General features: G+C 51.3%; 1 non-coding gene across 1 annotated transcript; it reads right to left on the bottom strand.

Moving 5' to 3' along the window:
- Positions 1-4,467: 4,467 nt before the first annotated feature.
- On the bottom strand, positions 4,468-4,549 carry TRNAS-CGA (transfer RNA serine (anticodon CGA)). The gene has a single exon. It is a non-coding gene; the product is annotated as a tRNA-Ser (tRNA).
- Between the last annotated feature and the right edge of the window lie 12,213 nt (positions 4,550-16,762).

The following is a 16,762-nucleotide window of genomic DNA, read 5'->3' as shown; positions in this document are numbered from 1 at the left end:
TCACAGGACTTGTGCTCTCTCTCAGCCTCGTACAGTCCTTGGGAGAAACCCCCTTCAGTGTGACAGCCCTTCTCGGAGATCCACTCTCTCAAGGGTTAAGCCGTAGGCCCTTCCGCCTCCTGCAACCCCTCTTCTCTGAGCCTTAAGCATGCCTGTCTGCCGTGGGCCCCCTCAGGGAGTCCCCTCACTCTGGACCCCTGGGGCCTCTACTCCCAGAGGGAAGAACGCAACCCTGATCTCGAGACTGCCGTGACTCTCAGACAGCGTAAAAGAGAGGGGTTTATTGAGCGTCTGAACACAGCACAGGAAACTCTCAGGGCCTCAGGCCTAACCTCCCTCTGCACAGTCCATCTAGGTCTCTCCTGCACCCGTGTGGGCTCTGGCTGTTTTCTCTCCCCAGTCCAGAAGCCCGCTCCTTCCAGCTAAGCGTCCGATATCACCTTCCCACAATGTGTGTCCTTTGTCTTCTGTCCCAGGTGAACAGGCTGCCTGGGTCTCCTCTATCTCAGCCTCTCCTCTCCTCCCTCTTTTCTTTCCCCCTGGCTGGAAGCAGTCACCGGGTCTTCTCTCCTCAGCCCATTGTCCTACTACTGGCCCGACCTGGCTGTGACTTCCAAGCTGGGCCTCCCGCTCACCAGTCGCTGGGGTATCCGTTCTCCAGGCCTTTGCCTGAGGGCCCAACTGACAGGAGAGATCACCGCTGGTCCTCTGTAACAACAAACTACCTCTCCCACCTCGTTAAACAAACAGCACCCAGGGAAACTGAGGCATGCAAACCATTGAAAAACCAAGAAAATTCCCCCGTCATCACCGATGGCTTTGGCCCTGTTCCCCACAGCATCGCACCAGGAGCGGATGTTGAGCGGCTTGCCCGGTATGACACCTAAATCCTTGACAGAGTCACGGCTTCCCAGAGTACAGTTCCCCCTCGGTGGCCTGCCTGCTCTGTCCTGCTGCCCCCTCCCACTGCGCCAAGAGGGGACCTGGTGACTGGAGCTGCTGTGGTTGTGTGAGAGCGCCGGGCTGAGAGACCAAAGGGCACCTCCGTTCTGGAACAGAGGGGTCTGGCCGGTAGGCGCAGTCGCCCCCGGTTTGGGGCACAGAAGGGGCTGTGGCTGGCAGCAGCTTGAAGCCCGTCCCCCAACTGCGCTAGGCACTGTTTGAATGAGTGCAACGTCCGTGTTACATACGGGCTCCTGGGGCTCGGTCGGAAGCACTGAACTGCCTCAGAGTTCTCTGTTTGCAAGGTCGGTGCCAGGAGATTAGAGAGACAAGGCGGGGAGGGGATCTCTTTCATTCTCCAACTTCTGCTGGGGAGAGACCAGCCTTTGAGCTCCACAGAGCTCGTCCTCAGGCTCTGGTCTCTCTCCCCAACAGAAGCAGGTCCAATAAACCATATGACCTCCCCGGCCTGGTCTCTCGGTGTTTTCTTCTCCCACGGGCGTGGCTGGGGAGGGCCACAGGGCTCAGCAGGCTCAGGGAGAAACCTCAGCCCCACTGGAGACAGGAGGGGAGCAAACCTCACAATCCATGTGGTTCCTGCAGGTCTGTGCAACTGCCCCCTCCTCTCTCAGTGGCAGTCTGTGGGGGAGGTCTAGGGTGGCCAGATGTCCCGATTTTAGAGGGACAGTCCCGATTTTTGGGTCTTTTTCTTATATAGGTTCCGATTACCTCCCACCCCCATCCTGATTTTTCACACTTGCTGTCTGGTCACCCGAGGGAGGTCTGGCAGCCCCCTCCTTAGCCACAGTCCGTCAGTGCCCAGCAGTCTGTGTGTGTCACAGCAGCCCCCTGCTCACTCCCACGTGGAGCCCAGATCGGGCTGAGCTGGGCCTCTGCTTTGTTTGATCCCTGAAGGGTTTTCTGGGCACTAACTGGGACCCCCGGTTTCTCCTACTTTGAGGAAATCCCTGTGTAACCCTTCTGCCCGTCAGAGTTGGCAGCAACAAGGGCTGGGTTCAATATCTAGGGGATCCATTCCAATAACACAATGCAAACCGGCTCGAGCCCCCACCCAGTGACCTGGGACAAATATATATCACCTCCGCTGGGCGCCTCCAAGAGGCAATACTTCCCCTCTCGCAAGCACATAGTCTGAGTGTCGCAAAAGCCTTTTAATAACAGAGAGAAACAATGTGGCATTATGTTGGGGAAACACCACCAACAGGATTCATAACACAACCCATGAGCAAAAAAAAACCCCACCTCAGGCAAATTGGGGCATGCCCTTTTCCCTTTGGTTCTTGAGTCCAGCAACCCCAAATCACCCAAAGTCCCAAAAGTCCAATGCCCCAAAAGTCTCTGTCCCTGGTCAGGGCAGCCCCAGAGTTCGAAAGTTTATCTGCGGAGCTTTACCTCCCAACCTGGGTGGAAATGGGACAGGGGTAAGAGGCACCTTACATGATCTGAAGCTGACCGCCCCATAGCTCCATAGAGGCACTCCGCTCCGCCAGCCGCCCCACAAACTCCTTCGCTCTGCTCCACGGCCCACATGCTGCTCCGCGTCGAACTGCTCCACAATATATCTTCAAGCTCCCCCACTACTTAACACAACACTCAGTGATTTCAGCTCTTAGGTGAATTCAGCTTGTAGTAGGGGAGCCCCAGTGCTGGTGCGCTGTCAGCCCAAAGTGAGCTCAGCAACCTGTAACTAGACTCCTAAAGGAATCAAAATTAGCTCTGATATTCCACAGTGGAGAGAGGAGGAAGTGCAATTAGCATATAAGGCCCTCACCAAGAGACAAATGCCATCAAGTATTATTACTTGTCCCCAGCCTCTTTCTATTCACACAGTTTTGGAACCCATGACCCTTGCCTAGCGAGTGCTACTTAGTTGATGGTGAATCCCTCCATCATAACAAAAGGCCACGTACAGTTCCAAGCACAGTTCCCATAATCAGGGTAATAACAATTTATTCTTCCTGTCCCAATAACAGAGACACTGGGGATCCCACAGCAGCCAAAGTGACCATTTGGGCAGCTATGGTCTCATTCTAGGCGTGGTGGGTGTGCCTATGCAAATGACATCGGCCCCTGAAGTTCTTTTCCACAACTTGCCACACCTCACCACCAGATGTCACGGTGGAGCTCATCCTGACACTGCTTACACCTGTGAAAACTCACCTTTTCCGGGTGTCTGTTTCACACCCTCTGCCAGAGACGTACCCCATTCTTTCTCCAGTTCAGCTGGCAGCAGGTCTCGTGCGAGGGGTGGGGGAGAGCTGAGATTTCAGGCTGCCGTCTTATGGCGGGATTGCTGCGATTAACTGGCTGAATGTGCTAATTCTGAGGACGAAACGGGGAAAGGGGCAGAGACCGAGAGTCAGGGAGTGAAATGGAGAAAATACAGGAAGCATTTCGAGCAAGGGCGAAGTGCAATGACCAGAATCCAGAATATTCTCTGCACCCCTTGTCTAACTCTGGGCCTGATTCTCTTCCGCATTGACGGCCCTTTCCCTGTCTCCGGCCGTGTCTGGAGGGCTTTATGCCCCTGTCCAGCCCCTTCACACTGCCAGGAAGGGAGAGCTGTTATGGAATCTTAGCCCAAAGAGGAACCAGGCCCTGTGTCACCTTCATCCTGGGTTTCAGATGACCCCGAGAAGTTGGGGGGCCACCGGGGCCTAGAGCATGGCCCTGCCACAGAGGCCCCGCCCCCGGTCATCCTCTTCCCCCGAGGCCCCGCCCCCCCACTGTTCACTCCTCTGGCCCCCGAGGTCCCCCTACCTGCCCCTCGCTCCTCTCCGCCTCTTCCCCCAAGACTCCACTCACCCTCTGCTTGCTCCTCTCTGCCCCTTTCCCCGAAGGGGGGCTACCGGGGGGCCATGGGGCCAGGCACCCGTCCCTTTTCTCTGTCTCTGGTGAGCGGGGGGCAGGGGGGTCCTTGGGGAAGGAGGTGGAGCAGGACAGGAAGAGGCACGAGAAGACGGGGCCGTGGGGGAAAAGGCCGAGGGGGGGTGGGGAGCAGGTTTTGGGGGAAGAGGCAGAGGGGGAATGGGAAGAGGCAGAGCAAGAGCAGGGCATCGGGCTAAGAGGCAGAGGGGAGTGGGGTGCAGGCGGGGCCCCCACTTCTCTGGAGCTTCGCTTCCAGCGCTCGAAAGATGACCACGGGCCCACGGGCCTCCGGAGGGGAGACCCGCCCCACATCCCCAGCGTTTCCCCCCCACATGGACGGCCTTTTGGGGGAGGCTCAGCCTCCCCTGGCCTCTTATACGGGCTGCCTGTGCTCAGCTCCTTCCACGCTCTGGGGAGGAGCAGCACCCAGGGGTGGGGCTGAGCCGGGGGGTGCTGGGTGAGGGGCAGAGGCCTCGGGAGCTGAGACCGCAGGGACACAGCATGAGGCACCATCCCAGGCATCCCCATGAAAGGAGCAGAACAGGGTTTACCTGGGGTGGGGAGTGTATGGAGAGCGTCCCAGGGCCAGTGGAGATGTATTGCCCTGGTGAGCAAGTGTGGGTAAAACACAGGCCTCGCTGTGAGCAGGATTTGAACCTGCGCAGGGAAACCCGAATGGATTTCGAGTCCAACGCCTTAACCGCTCGGCCCTCACAGCTGTGAGTGACGTGGCCCCCAGTGGCAGTCTCTACTGGAGCGGCTGGAAGCCGACGGGAGGGAGCTCTCCACCCTCAACGAGCAGCCGTAGCCATGTTGGCAGGAGAAGTTCTCCCAGCACCATAGCACTGTCCACACCTGCGCTTAGGTCCGTGTAACTTGTGTCACTCGGGGGGTGGCTTATTCACACCCCGAGCCACATACGTTCTACCGACACAAGGGGGAGTGTAGACGCAGCCTTAGCAGAGACGCGATTAAGATCCACTTCCTGGACACTACTCTGCTAATAAACGATGGTCACATAAACACCACCCTATACCAGAAACCTACTGACCGCTATTCCTACCTACATGCCTCCAGCTTTCACCCTGACCACACCACACGATCCATCGTCTACAGCCAAGCTCTGCGATACAACCGCATTTGCTCCAACCCCTCAGACAGAGACAAACATCTACAAGATCTCTATCAAGCCTTCTTACAACTACAATACCCACCTGCGGAGGTGAAGAAACAGATTGACAGAGCCAGAAGAGTACCCAAAAGTCTCCTACTACAGGACAGGCCCAACAAAGAAAATAACAGAACGCCACTAGCCGTCACCTTCAGCCCCCAACTAAAACCCCTCCAATGCATTATTAAGGATCTACAACCTATCCTGAAGGATGACCCAACACTCTCACAAATCTTGGGAGACAGGCCAGTCCTTGCCTACAGACAGTCCCCCAACCTGAAGCAAATACTCACCAACAACCATACACCACACAACAGAACCACTAACCCAGGAACCTATCCTTGCAACAAAGCCCGTTGCCAACTGTGCCCACATATCTATTCAGGGGACACCATCACAGGGCCTAATCACATCAGCCACACTATCAGAGGCTCGTTCACCTGCACATCTACCAATGTGATATATGCCATCATGTGCCAGCAATGCCCCTCTGCCATGTACATTGTCCAAACTGGACAGTCTCTACGTAAAAGAATATATGGACACAAATCAGATGTCAAGAATTATAACATTCATAAACCAGTTGGAGAATACTTCAGTCTCTCTGGTCACGCGATTACAGACATGAAAGTTGCGATATTACAACAAAAAAACTTCAAAACCAGACTCCAGCGAGAGACTGTTGAACTGGAATTCATTTGCAAATTGGATACAATTAACTTAGGCTTGAATAGAGACTGGGAGTGGCTAAGTCATTCTGCAAGGTAACCTATTTCCCCTTCTTTTTTCCTACACCTCCTCCCCTTCCTCAGACTTTGTTGTTAAACCCTGGATTTGTGCTGGAAATGGCCCACCTTGATTATCATACACATTGTAAGGAGAGTGATCACTTTAGATAAGCTATTACCAGCAGGAGAGTGGGGTGGGGGGAGAGAAAACCTTTTGTAATGGTAAACACCCATTTTTTCATGCTTTGTGTGTATAAAAAGATCTTGTGTACTTTCCACAGTATGCATCCGATGAAGTGAGCTGTAGCTCACGAAAGCTTATGCTCAAATAAATCGGTTAGTCTCTAAGGTGCCACAAGTCCTCCTTTTCTTTTTACTGATAAAGTTTGTGGATGATACCAAGATGGGAGTTGTTGCAAGTGCTCTGGAGGATAGGATTAAAATTCAAAATGATCTGGGGAAACTGGAGAAATGGTCTGAAGTTCACAGGCTGAAATTCAATAAGGAGAAATGCAAAGTACTCCCCTTAGGACAGAACAATCAGCTGCACACATACAGAGCAGGACGTGACAGCCTAGGAAGGAGTACTGCGGAAGGGGATCTGGGGGTCATAGTGGACCACAAGCTAAATATGAGTCAACAGTGTAACACTTGCAAAAAAAGCAAACCTCATCCTGGGCAGGATTAGCAGGAGTGTTGTAAGCAAGATACAAGACGTAATTCTTCTGCTCTACTCCATGCTGATGTGGCCTCAGCTAAAGTATTGTGTCTAAGTCGGGGCGCCACATTTCGGGAAGGATGTGGACAAATTGGAGAAGGTCCAGAGGAGAGTAACAAAAATGATTAAAGGTCTAGAACAGGGGTTCTCAACCTTTTTCTTTCTGAGGCCACCCACAACATGCCATTAAAATCTCCAGGGCCCAGTGTGGGAGGGGGAGGCTCTGGGCTGGGGAAAGGGGGGAAAACAAGTTTGCATAGGTATAGTTTGACTTCTGTTTTGGGTGGGCAGGGGCCAGTGAGGCTCAAGCCAGCTCCGATGGCGGGGTCTGGGGGGGGGGGGGTATGCTACATCCACCCCCTGACTCACCTCAGCAGGCCACCCGCCTGTCTGGACTTGGGGGGCCTACAACCAAAAATTATAACTCAAAGGTGGGGGGGTGCTCAGCTCAAAACGTTTGAGGTGCAGGGAGAGGGATAGCTAGGGGCTGTGTGCAGGGGGGTAGCTCAGGGAGCAGGGAGGGAGGTAGCTAGGGCTGTGTGTGGGCAGAGGGTAGCTCAGGGTGCAGGGAGGAGGTAGCTAGGGGCTGTGTGTGGGCAGAGGGTAGCTCAGGGTGCAGGGACGAGGTAGCTAGGGGCTGTGTGTGGGCAGAGGGTAGCTCAGGGTGCAGGGAGGAGGTAGCTAGGGGCTGTGTGTGGGCAGAGGGTAGCTCAGGGAGCAGGGAGGGAGGTAGCTAGGGCTGTGTGTGGGCAGAGGGTAGCTCAGGGTGCAGGGAGGAGGTAGCTAGGGGCTGTGTGTGGGCAGAGGGTAGCTCAGGGTGCAGGGAGGAGGTAGCTAGGGGCTGTGTGCTCTCAGGGCTCCCCTGCGCTCCCTGTACCCTGAGGGCTCTGCCAGCCACAAAGCAGCCGGGTCCCCCCGCCCAGGCAGCTCTTACCAGCTGCATGAGCAAAGGGGAGCAGCTTCAAACCCCTGCAGCAGCAGGAGACGAGGCAACGCTGCGCCCGCCTGCTCCATGGCACCAGTCAGAGCAGCAGCTGTCCCACGCTGCCGGACTCTGGCTTCCCACCTCCGACCTAGCCAGGGGGTGGAGAGAGGAGGTGGTGGAGGGGGTGTGTGGAGCTACCCCAGGACTGCCCTGCTCTTGCACTGTATTTTGGGGGGGGGTAACACCCCTGTGTTCCCCCAACTCTGCCCATGGACTCAGGGCTTCTGTCCCTTGGGGAGCACCGGGGCTCCAGAATTCAGCCCTGCTGCTCCCGGCTTCAGCCCTGCGGGAGGTGTTGGGGTTCAGGCTTTGGATTTTAGCCACGGGGCCCTGCGGCCCCCCTGAAAGGGTTCAAGGACCCCCAGTGGGCCACGAACCCCCTGTTGAGAACCGCTGGTCTAGAAAACATGATCTACGAGAAAAGGTTGAAAGAACTGGGTTTGTTTAGTCTGGAGAAGAGAAGACTGAGGGGGGACATGAGAACAGTTTTCAAGTACATAAAAGGTTGTTAGAAGGAGGAGGGAGAAAAATTGTTCTTGTGAATCTCTGAGGACAGGACAAGAAGCAATGGGCTGAAATTGCAGCGAGGGAGGTTTAGGTTGGACGTTAGGAAAAACTTCCTGCCAGCATAGTTAAGCACTGGAACAAATTACCTAGGGAGGTTGTGGAATCTCTGTCATTGTAGGTTCTTAGCAGGATCGACAGTCACCGCTCAGGGATGGTCTAGATGAGGGGTAGTCAATTATTTTTTGTCAAGTCCAAATTCTTCATCAATGTACAGTCAGGGGCCAGACTGCAGAGAAAATCATTTAAAAAATAATTATAACGATAATATGTAAATAAAAAGTTTGCGGGGTCCGTTCAAAAGCGTCTGGCAACCCGGATTTGGCCCGTGGTTCGCCTGTTGACAGCCCCTGGTCTAGATAACACAGGAGAATTACGGAGACCTCGGGAATGGAGGTTGTTGGTAACTTTGCCCAAGCCGTTATGGGCTGTTCCTCAGGGCGGAGTGCTGGGAACGGGGGCTCACACTCTGCAGCGGCTGCCCGGCAAGTTTCTGATTCTCGCCCCCTGACTGCAAGGGTGATGCGTGAGGCACCCGGGGGCGCTTTGGCACCAGTGGGTGCGCAGTGCAGGCCGGGGCCCTTTCAAACGCAGCCGCTCCTCCAGAGCGCGGCAGGCGGGCAGGAGTTCGGGCTCCAGCACCTGACGCTCTCGGCCAGGTTCCAGCAGCAGCTCAGGGAGCTTCTTTCCTGGACTGAGACTAAGGTTGCAGGCTTGTCCCCCTCCCAGCCAGAGGCGGGAAACAGCCCCTGTGGCTAGTGCAGACCCCAGCACTCCTTCTCGGGAGCTCACAGCTGTGCCTGTGAACCTCAGCGTCTTCACCTGTACGTGGCTGGCCTTCCGCGTGGCAAGTAGTGGGTGGGGGTGGGGACAGGCAGCCCCGATGTGCCTAACTGGACGATGCCATGCCGGCACAGCACAGTATTTGCTGGGTTTTTTTGTTTTTCGTCTCCGCTGCTGCCTGACTGCGTACTTCTGGGGCCACATGGTGTCTGGGTGACGGGTCCGTCTGTAACTCTGGTGTTCGTATTTTTGAGGTTCTACTGTACTTAGTCCTGCCTTGAGTGCAGGGGACGGGACTAGGACGGTCCTTCCAGTTCTGTGATTCCATGGACAGGACTAATGTGAGTTTTTTAATCTGACTTCCTGCATTACACCAACAATATGATTTTACCCAGCCATATGGCAGCAGGGCTCACCATTCTCCCCGACGCCTCCCCGAACCCCCATTTATCGCCCCCAGTCCCCACTGCCTTCCCTGGTTCCACCTCTATCCCCCCCATTGCCCCAGACCCCTGCTGCCTCCCTCTCCAAACCTGGGGCTTGCTGAGAAAAGCGAAACAAAGAAACATGCAAGTATCACTTTTCACAGCACACTGACTAGCTACCTGGGAGGCTGTGAAAAGTGATACTTGTATGTTTGTTAATATCACTTTTCACAAACTCCCAGCTAGCTACTGAGTGTGCTGCGAAAAGCAATATTCAACATACAAATATAATTTTTCATATTATTTGTGAGTCTGAAAAACCCTACATAAATAAATTACAAGGATTTGGACACGCGTATGTGCATATTTATTTGTTTTTCCTACAGTTACGTATTTTAGGGAAAAGTGTCAGTGCGGCCACCAGCAAGAATTGGTGGTCACAGTCCGAGACCACCAAAAAATGTGTTCGGAGAACCCCTGGCTTAAATGTACTAATAGGCAAAATCCAAACCAGCCATGTCTGCCTGAACCTTTTCAGGCAGGACTTCAGGTATCACCCAAAAGATCTTATTTTTCTTTGGTTCCATGTATACATTTGCTCAGATTTTACTTCTCCATTAAAAATGTAACCAATTCCCAGCTGCCTGGCAAGTGAGAGCTGGCTGAGTTTCCATGGTTCTCCCCGCACCCTTATGGGTGTGCTGCCAAGGGAGCAGCACACAGGCCTGCAATGAATCTCAAGTGCCTCTGACTTGCCTAGCTCTTCTCAGCCATTTCTCTTGCTGTGAGCTGCCCTCCTTTTGAGCCCCACCAACTTCCTCACATGTAGGAACAGCAGCAGATTGCCATCTTGGAGCAACAGCTGAGGAAGGCGACTTTTCTGTCAGCACTAGAGTGGTCTATTGTATTGTGCTCTTCTTAAATAAGCAGGATACTGTGATCATCCAGTGAGCGTGTCTCAGCTTTGTTACGTCAAGTGCTTTAAAAGGGGTGATGCGCTGCACTGTGTGGGCTGAGAAAGATCTCATGTGCTCCCCATCATCAATTCTGAGATTTGCACTGATTGGCATTAAGGCTTTTGGGGTGATGGTTCTATGACTCAAACTCAGTGGCTTTTTTGGTCTACCAGAGTCTGAGGTTGGTGATCTTCGGGGATGGTACAAGCCTTACCTAAGACATTTAAGCGAGTTAGAATGTGGATGGAAGACGATAGAATGAATGATGTGCGAGTTCCTCCCAGTAACAGGGATAGCCGTCTGCCTCTGAACATAGCTCAATTCTTATTGTGCTAAACACGCTGGAATATGAATGGCTGCTATGGGTGGCTGATAATCTATGAACATCATGTAGTAATTCCTGGTTTTTTAAATTATTGTTTTAGCTGGACGCATGTATAATGTTTGATCAAATACTGTTCAGGGAGAAAGGTATAAAACCATCCAAGTATTTGCTATGTGTAGAGTGGTCATGTTCTGTTGGATACCTTCTGGAAGAACAGTAGTATGGTTAAGTAATTCGTGTCACATTCTGTGCTGCACCCCTGCACCGAAAAAAGGATTTTCTGCCGCTTACACTATTTGCGGCTTCATTGGGTGAAAATAAAGAAGCAACAGTGGCCAGGTCTGAGTGTCCCTCCTCTAACAAAAATCTTGAAATAGTTCACTGTAAAATTAAAAACCAACTGTGGCTTGTCTTAAGTAACGATAAGGTGACGTTTAGAAGGAAGCCTCCAGGTGCATCCTCACCTGTTCCTTGATCCAGCACAACTTCCTATACATTAGACACTTACGACAGTCAGTAACGCTCTCTCTACCTCCACAATAGAGCTATTTAGAAAACGGGAGTTTGTATTCAGTTTGTATGAATGCTGTAATCTGGAAGGCCCAGATCCACAAAGGTATTTTCGTTCTTGACTTCCATTGGATTTCAGTGGAATTTAGGAGCCTAAATTTTACCTTGGTGGATCTGGGCCTAAGTAATTGCAGTTTGACAAACATGAAAGATTAATAATTTGTGCAAAATAAGAAGTAATTAACAAATGAGGACAATCAGAATCCTTGTCTGAGGACTCCTAAAGCTTCAAAATACTTTAATGTTCTTATGAACATCCACTATCACATCCACTATCATTTCTTTGCCTGTAGTAAATATATTGTCCTTTTTAGTTGGCACACTGTTCTGATCGTTGTCTGTACAGTAATCTTTTGAGTAATTCAGTTCAGTTAGATGTTATCAGTCACCTGGAGTTTCTTCCTCAGAAGCTGTTATGGCTTTCAAGGCTCTTCTCTTCCTTAATCTTTCTGCATTTGTGATTGTCATAGGATGCAATGGGAAAAATCCAGAAAGACCTGAAAGAAAGATGATTTATGTTTATAGCTGGAGTTGCAATATGACTGTTCTAGACGCACAGATTCAAAGGCTAAAAGGGAGCGCTGTGATTATCTCGTCTGACTTCCTATATAACACATGCTATAGAAGTTCCCCAAAATAATTCTTAGCATATATATTTCAGAAAAACATCCAATCTCAAGTTAAATTGTCAGTGATGGAGAATTCACGACAACCCTGGGTCAACTGTTCCAATAGTTAATGAGACTTTTAAGAAGTGAGAGTAATTGTCTGTCTCACTAACCCTCTAGTGGCTTGAAGTGCCTTTTACTGCTGTCTTGGCCAGCTCAGCGTCTCCATAAATGAGACCCGTTTCCATTTCCTCAAAAAGAACAGGAGTACTTGTGACACCTTAGAGACTAACAAATTATAGCTCATCTTAATTAGCCTCTTGCAGTTTGTATGGCAACTCCCACCTTTTCATGATTCTCTGTATGTGTATAGATCTTCTTACTATATGTTCCATTCTATTCATCTGATGAAGTGAGCTGTAGCCCACGAAAGCTTATGCTTAATTGAATTTGTTAGTCTCTAAGGTGCCGCAAGTCCTCCCGTTCTTTTTCCGGATACAGACTAACAAGGCTGCTACTCTGAAACATCCCATTTCCTGTGGCCAAAAGAAGGGTGATTGCATATATACATATTCTCAAGGATTCATGCAAAGAAATGAAGAAAGAGTCTTTGGTACTCCAAGTATGCGGAGGATCACCAAGGAAAACCTATTGTCTTTTAAGAGAAATAAGCAAATAGCTGAGATTGGAAAACACACTGAGTTACCTAGAAGTTTTTCAACCGGTTTTGTGACATGTGCTCAAGAAAACTGCTGTAACCTGCCCTTACGCAGCAACAATAGATTATTCTTCATGATGGAATCGAAGTCTGTACCTTGCCAGGAGATTGAGGTCTTAAAGCAATTTATTTACAAAAAAGATGACAGATTTGCTCTACCAACCCTTAAGAGAGTTCAGCGGTGAAGGCTGCACATTCTCCACTAACTGGGATTGATTTAGAGGGATGCAGAAACTGGGGTCTGTCAGTACAACATGGTGTGCACGCAACCCTTAACAAGCCCTGTCTGCACTTACCAAGGTGCACCATGATGACCCTTGAAAGCACCTGAAAGAGGAAAAAGACCATGAAGGAATCCCCGCCACTCCCAAACACAGAACAAGGGGCTAGCCCACTGCAGCTGTGCCGCTGTAAATGCTCTAGGGTAGACATAGCCTGAGTTGACAGAGACGAGAACCTGAAAGTTATACACCGGACCCTCGCTAGAACACGCGTCTATATAACACAAATTCTGATAGAACGTGGTTGCGTATCCCAAATTTAGTAACGGTCATTAACTTTCATTGTAACGTGGTCCCCACTGTAATGCAGTACGCGCTAGAATGCGGGATTTGGCATGGATCCCAAATCCCACATTCTAGTGAGGGTCCAGTGTAGTTTGAAAATCCTGAGGGAAACATGGGAGTTTAGTTGCAAGCCCTGCCCTGGCCCCTGTAGTCTCTGTCTCTCATGACCCATGTGCCATGGTGATCCTGGGAATGGAAGTTTCAAAGCACCTGCCCCCACTCCCACTTTTATGCTTTGGGGTTTAGGTAACTTTCAACCTCTTAGGAGCACAGGCAAAATGAAAAGATTTTTTTTTCCCCCTGGTAGCCCTGCTAGGCATCAGCCTCACTGCCGCACCCTGCCTGCTTTTCTGTTTCAATAGCTTTGTTGCTAGGGCAATGCCAACAAGTGCCACATGAGTACATAAAATCACTTGTCATTTTAAGGTAAGAATTAGTTTACCCATTATATTGGTGTTCTGAGGATTTGGTATTATTTTATATATGTACGTTAAGGCTGTCAATCACAGTTATCTCACAGGATTAACTCAAAAAAATCAGTCGCGATTAATCACACTTATAACAATAGAATAACAATTGCAATTTATTATATATTTTTTGATACATTTTCAATACTGATTTCAATTACAACACAGAACACAAAGTGCAGAGTGCTGACTTTTTATTATTATTTTTTTATTACAAATATATGCTCTGTAAAAATGATAAAACAAAAAAAATAGTATTTTTCAATTCACCTCATACAAGTACTGAAGTGCAAACTCTTTATTGTGAAAGTGTAACAAATGCAGTTGGGTTTTTTCTGATTGCATCACTGCACTCAAAAACAAAACAGTTTAAAACTTTAGCGCCTACAAGTCCACTCAGTCCTACTTCTTATTCTGTCAATCGCTAAGACAAAAGTTTGTTTACAACTGACAGGAGATACTGTTGCCTGCTTCTTATTTACAATGTCACCTGAAAGTGAGAACAGGTGTTCCCATGGCACTTCTGTAGCCGGCGTTGCAAGATATGCCAGATATGCTAAACATTCGTATGCCCCTTCATGCTTCGGCCACCATTCCAGAGGACATATTTCCATGCTGATGATGCTCGTTAAAAAAATAATACATCAATTAAATTTGTGACTGTACTCCTTGGGGGGAGAATTGTAGGTCTCCTGCTCTATTTTACCTGCATTCTGCATGTTACTGCAGTCTTGGAAGATGACCCAGCACATATTTGTTTTAAGAACACTTTCACAGCAGATTTGACAAAACGCAAAGAAGGTACCAATGTGAGATTTCTAAAAACAGCAAAGCGCTGGGCCCAAGGTTTAAGAATCTTTACAATTTTTTGTTTTTTACAGAGCAAATATTTGTAATCAAAAATAAATATAAATTGAGGACTGTACACTTCGTATTGTGTTGTAATTAAAATTAATATATTTGAAAATGTAAGCATGCCAAATATTTAAAGTAAATGGTATTCTATTGTTGTACAACCGCACAGTTAATCGTGATTTTTTTTAATCGCTTGACAGCCCCAATATATGTGTGTGTGTGTGTCTATATGTACACACACTATGAAAATTACTTGATTGGGTTGCAGTAATTGTTATTCTTGGATATTAACTAGTTCAGGGACTCCTCAAATCTTGCTGCTAATTGCCCGCGGTTTAAGAATTAGCCGAGAACTCCCGGTTCACAGAACGTGTGTGAGGGTCTCTGTGTGCGGGGGGGGTCTCTGTCTCAGGGTCTCTGTGTGTGGGGGGGTCTCTGTCTCTGGCTCTCTGTGTGGGGGGTCTCTGGGTCTGTGTGGGGGGGGTGGGGGTGGGGTCTCTGTCTCTGGGTCTCTGTGTGTGTGGGGGGGTCTCTGTCTCTGGGTCTCTGTGTGTGGGGGGGTCTCTGGGTCTGTGTGGGGGTGTGTGTGGGGGTGTCTCTGTCTCTGGGTCTGTGTGGGGGGTGTGTGTGGGGGGTCTCTGTCTCTGGGTCTCTGTGTGTGGGGGGGTCTCTGGGTCTGTGTGGGGGGGGTGTGTGGGGGGGTCTCGGTCTCTGGGTCTGTGTGTCGGGGGTGTGGGGGGGTCTCTCTGTGGGTCCCTGGGTGTGTGGCGGGGGTCGGCAATTCAAAGCCGCTGGTTTTATGCTGCGGCCCCCCCCCGTGGCTGGCCCCGCTCCCGCCGCCGGATCAGGGCGGCCTCGACCCCGGCCCCCTCTCGCGGCCGGCGCGTGACTACCTGGCGGAGGGGCGGCGCTGCCAGGCCCGGCCGGGCTCCTCCCCCCGCTCCCGCGCACGCCGGCTGAACCCCCCGGATACGGGACGGCCGCTGGGGGGCGGGGAGCCAGTTACTTCTTATTCCGGTCCAGATGCCTTGGTCGAGGCATCGTCAAGGTCCAGACTTCGGAGAAAACAATAAAAACTAGTAACAATACTGCTCGTAATAAAACAATCAAAAGATTTCAGGATCTGCTGGAAAGCAGCGGGTGGCCCAGCTTTGGCCCGCGGTCTGCCTGTTGGCTGCCCCTGTAATAATCCTCCCCTGCTTTTACAATGCTGGTTGAGAGTCACTCCGGGGGAAGGAAGTGGGGGTACATGGCTCCCTGGGGGCCTACAAGTCGCCCTTGGGTGTCCAACTCAGGTGGACTTGCTGACGTGAAGCAGGGGTGCTGAGGGCTCTGAGACTCAGAGTCAGGAGGCGGTGAAGCCAAGTGACTTTCCTCACTGGAAAAAGTGTGTCCTTAAGGGGTTGCCACACTAAAGAGCTCCTCCCAGGGAGTGTTCAAGAGCACCAGACCTATGGCAGGGAAACAGCCTGGAGAATGGGATTTTCAAAAGGGCTGAAGCAGGTTAGGCAAGTCCGTAGGAGTTAGGTGCTTTGGAGGTTCCCACCAGACACCTAAATACCATTGAAAGTGTGGCCCAAGGTGCTTAAACACTAGGGCCCTGAGGCTCAGCTGGTGTCAGTCAGGGAGGCTGAGAATCCGTGATAACGTCTCCTGTTAACCAAGAGCATCAGCCCCTGCGCTCAGATAGCCAGGGAGAGAGCAGGAGACAGCACTGGGCGCACAGATTCATGATTATGAATTATCTGCTCTCCTGAAATCTTCCCCTTTGGGTTCTGCTCTGAGCAGCCAGGGAAGCTGGGACCCCAAGGGCTCTCCCAGGATCTGGGCCCCTCTGGGCTGGGCAGTCACAGTGCTCTGAATGAAGCTCTGATCCACGAGTAATAGGGGCACACAGGAACTGATAATAACCCAGCCTGCTGGGCCAAATCCCTCCCCCTGCCCTGCTCGAATACAATGAGAGAAACCCCCAGCAGCGCCCCTTACCCAGGAATCCCGTCACAGCCTCCTGGAGATTGTTCTCTCGAGGGAAATCCCGGATTCTCTTTTCCAGCTTGGGACTCGGGCACCGGATGCGGAGACATGGCCTTCTCATCCCTGCAGAGACATGAGCGTGTTTATTCCTCCCCCTCCTTTGCTCTAAGTTCCTGCCCCCCAGAGCCAGATGGGGAGTGGGTGGGAGCTGGGCCACAGGCAGGGCTAACGGGGTCGTGACCTCTGCTGCCCAGGGAATTTACTGCCTGCATGATCTGCCGGGGGGCTGGCCTGGAGACTGGGGGCCTCTCTCCATCCAGAGAGAAAACCCAGCCCAGGCAGGGCCAGCTCCCCTCACACCTGGACCAGCCCCACGTTCCCCACAAGGTCCTGGAGGGGCTTCTCCCAGGGATTAGCGAGGGGCCCATTCTCCAGGCCCAGCTTCTCCTCAGCTTCTCCTCTCAGCCTCCAAGGGGCCTGGTCACTCCCCGTGGGGTGGGGTGTCTGGGACCGAGACA

The sequence above is a fragment of the Eretmochelys imbricata genome, chromosome 11, assembly GCF_965152235.1.
Source record: "Eretmochelys imbricata isolate rEreImb1 chromosome 11, rEreImb1.hap1, whole genome shotgun sequence".
NCBI classification, from domain to species: domain Eukaryota; kingdom Metazoa; phylum Chordata; order Testudines; family Cheloniidae; genus Eretmochelys; species Eretmochelys imbricata.
This window is presented reverse-complemented; position numbering and strand designations above follow the sequence as displayed.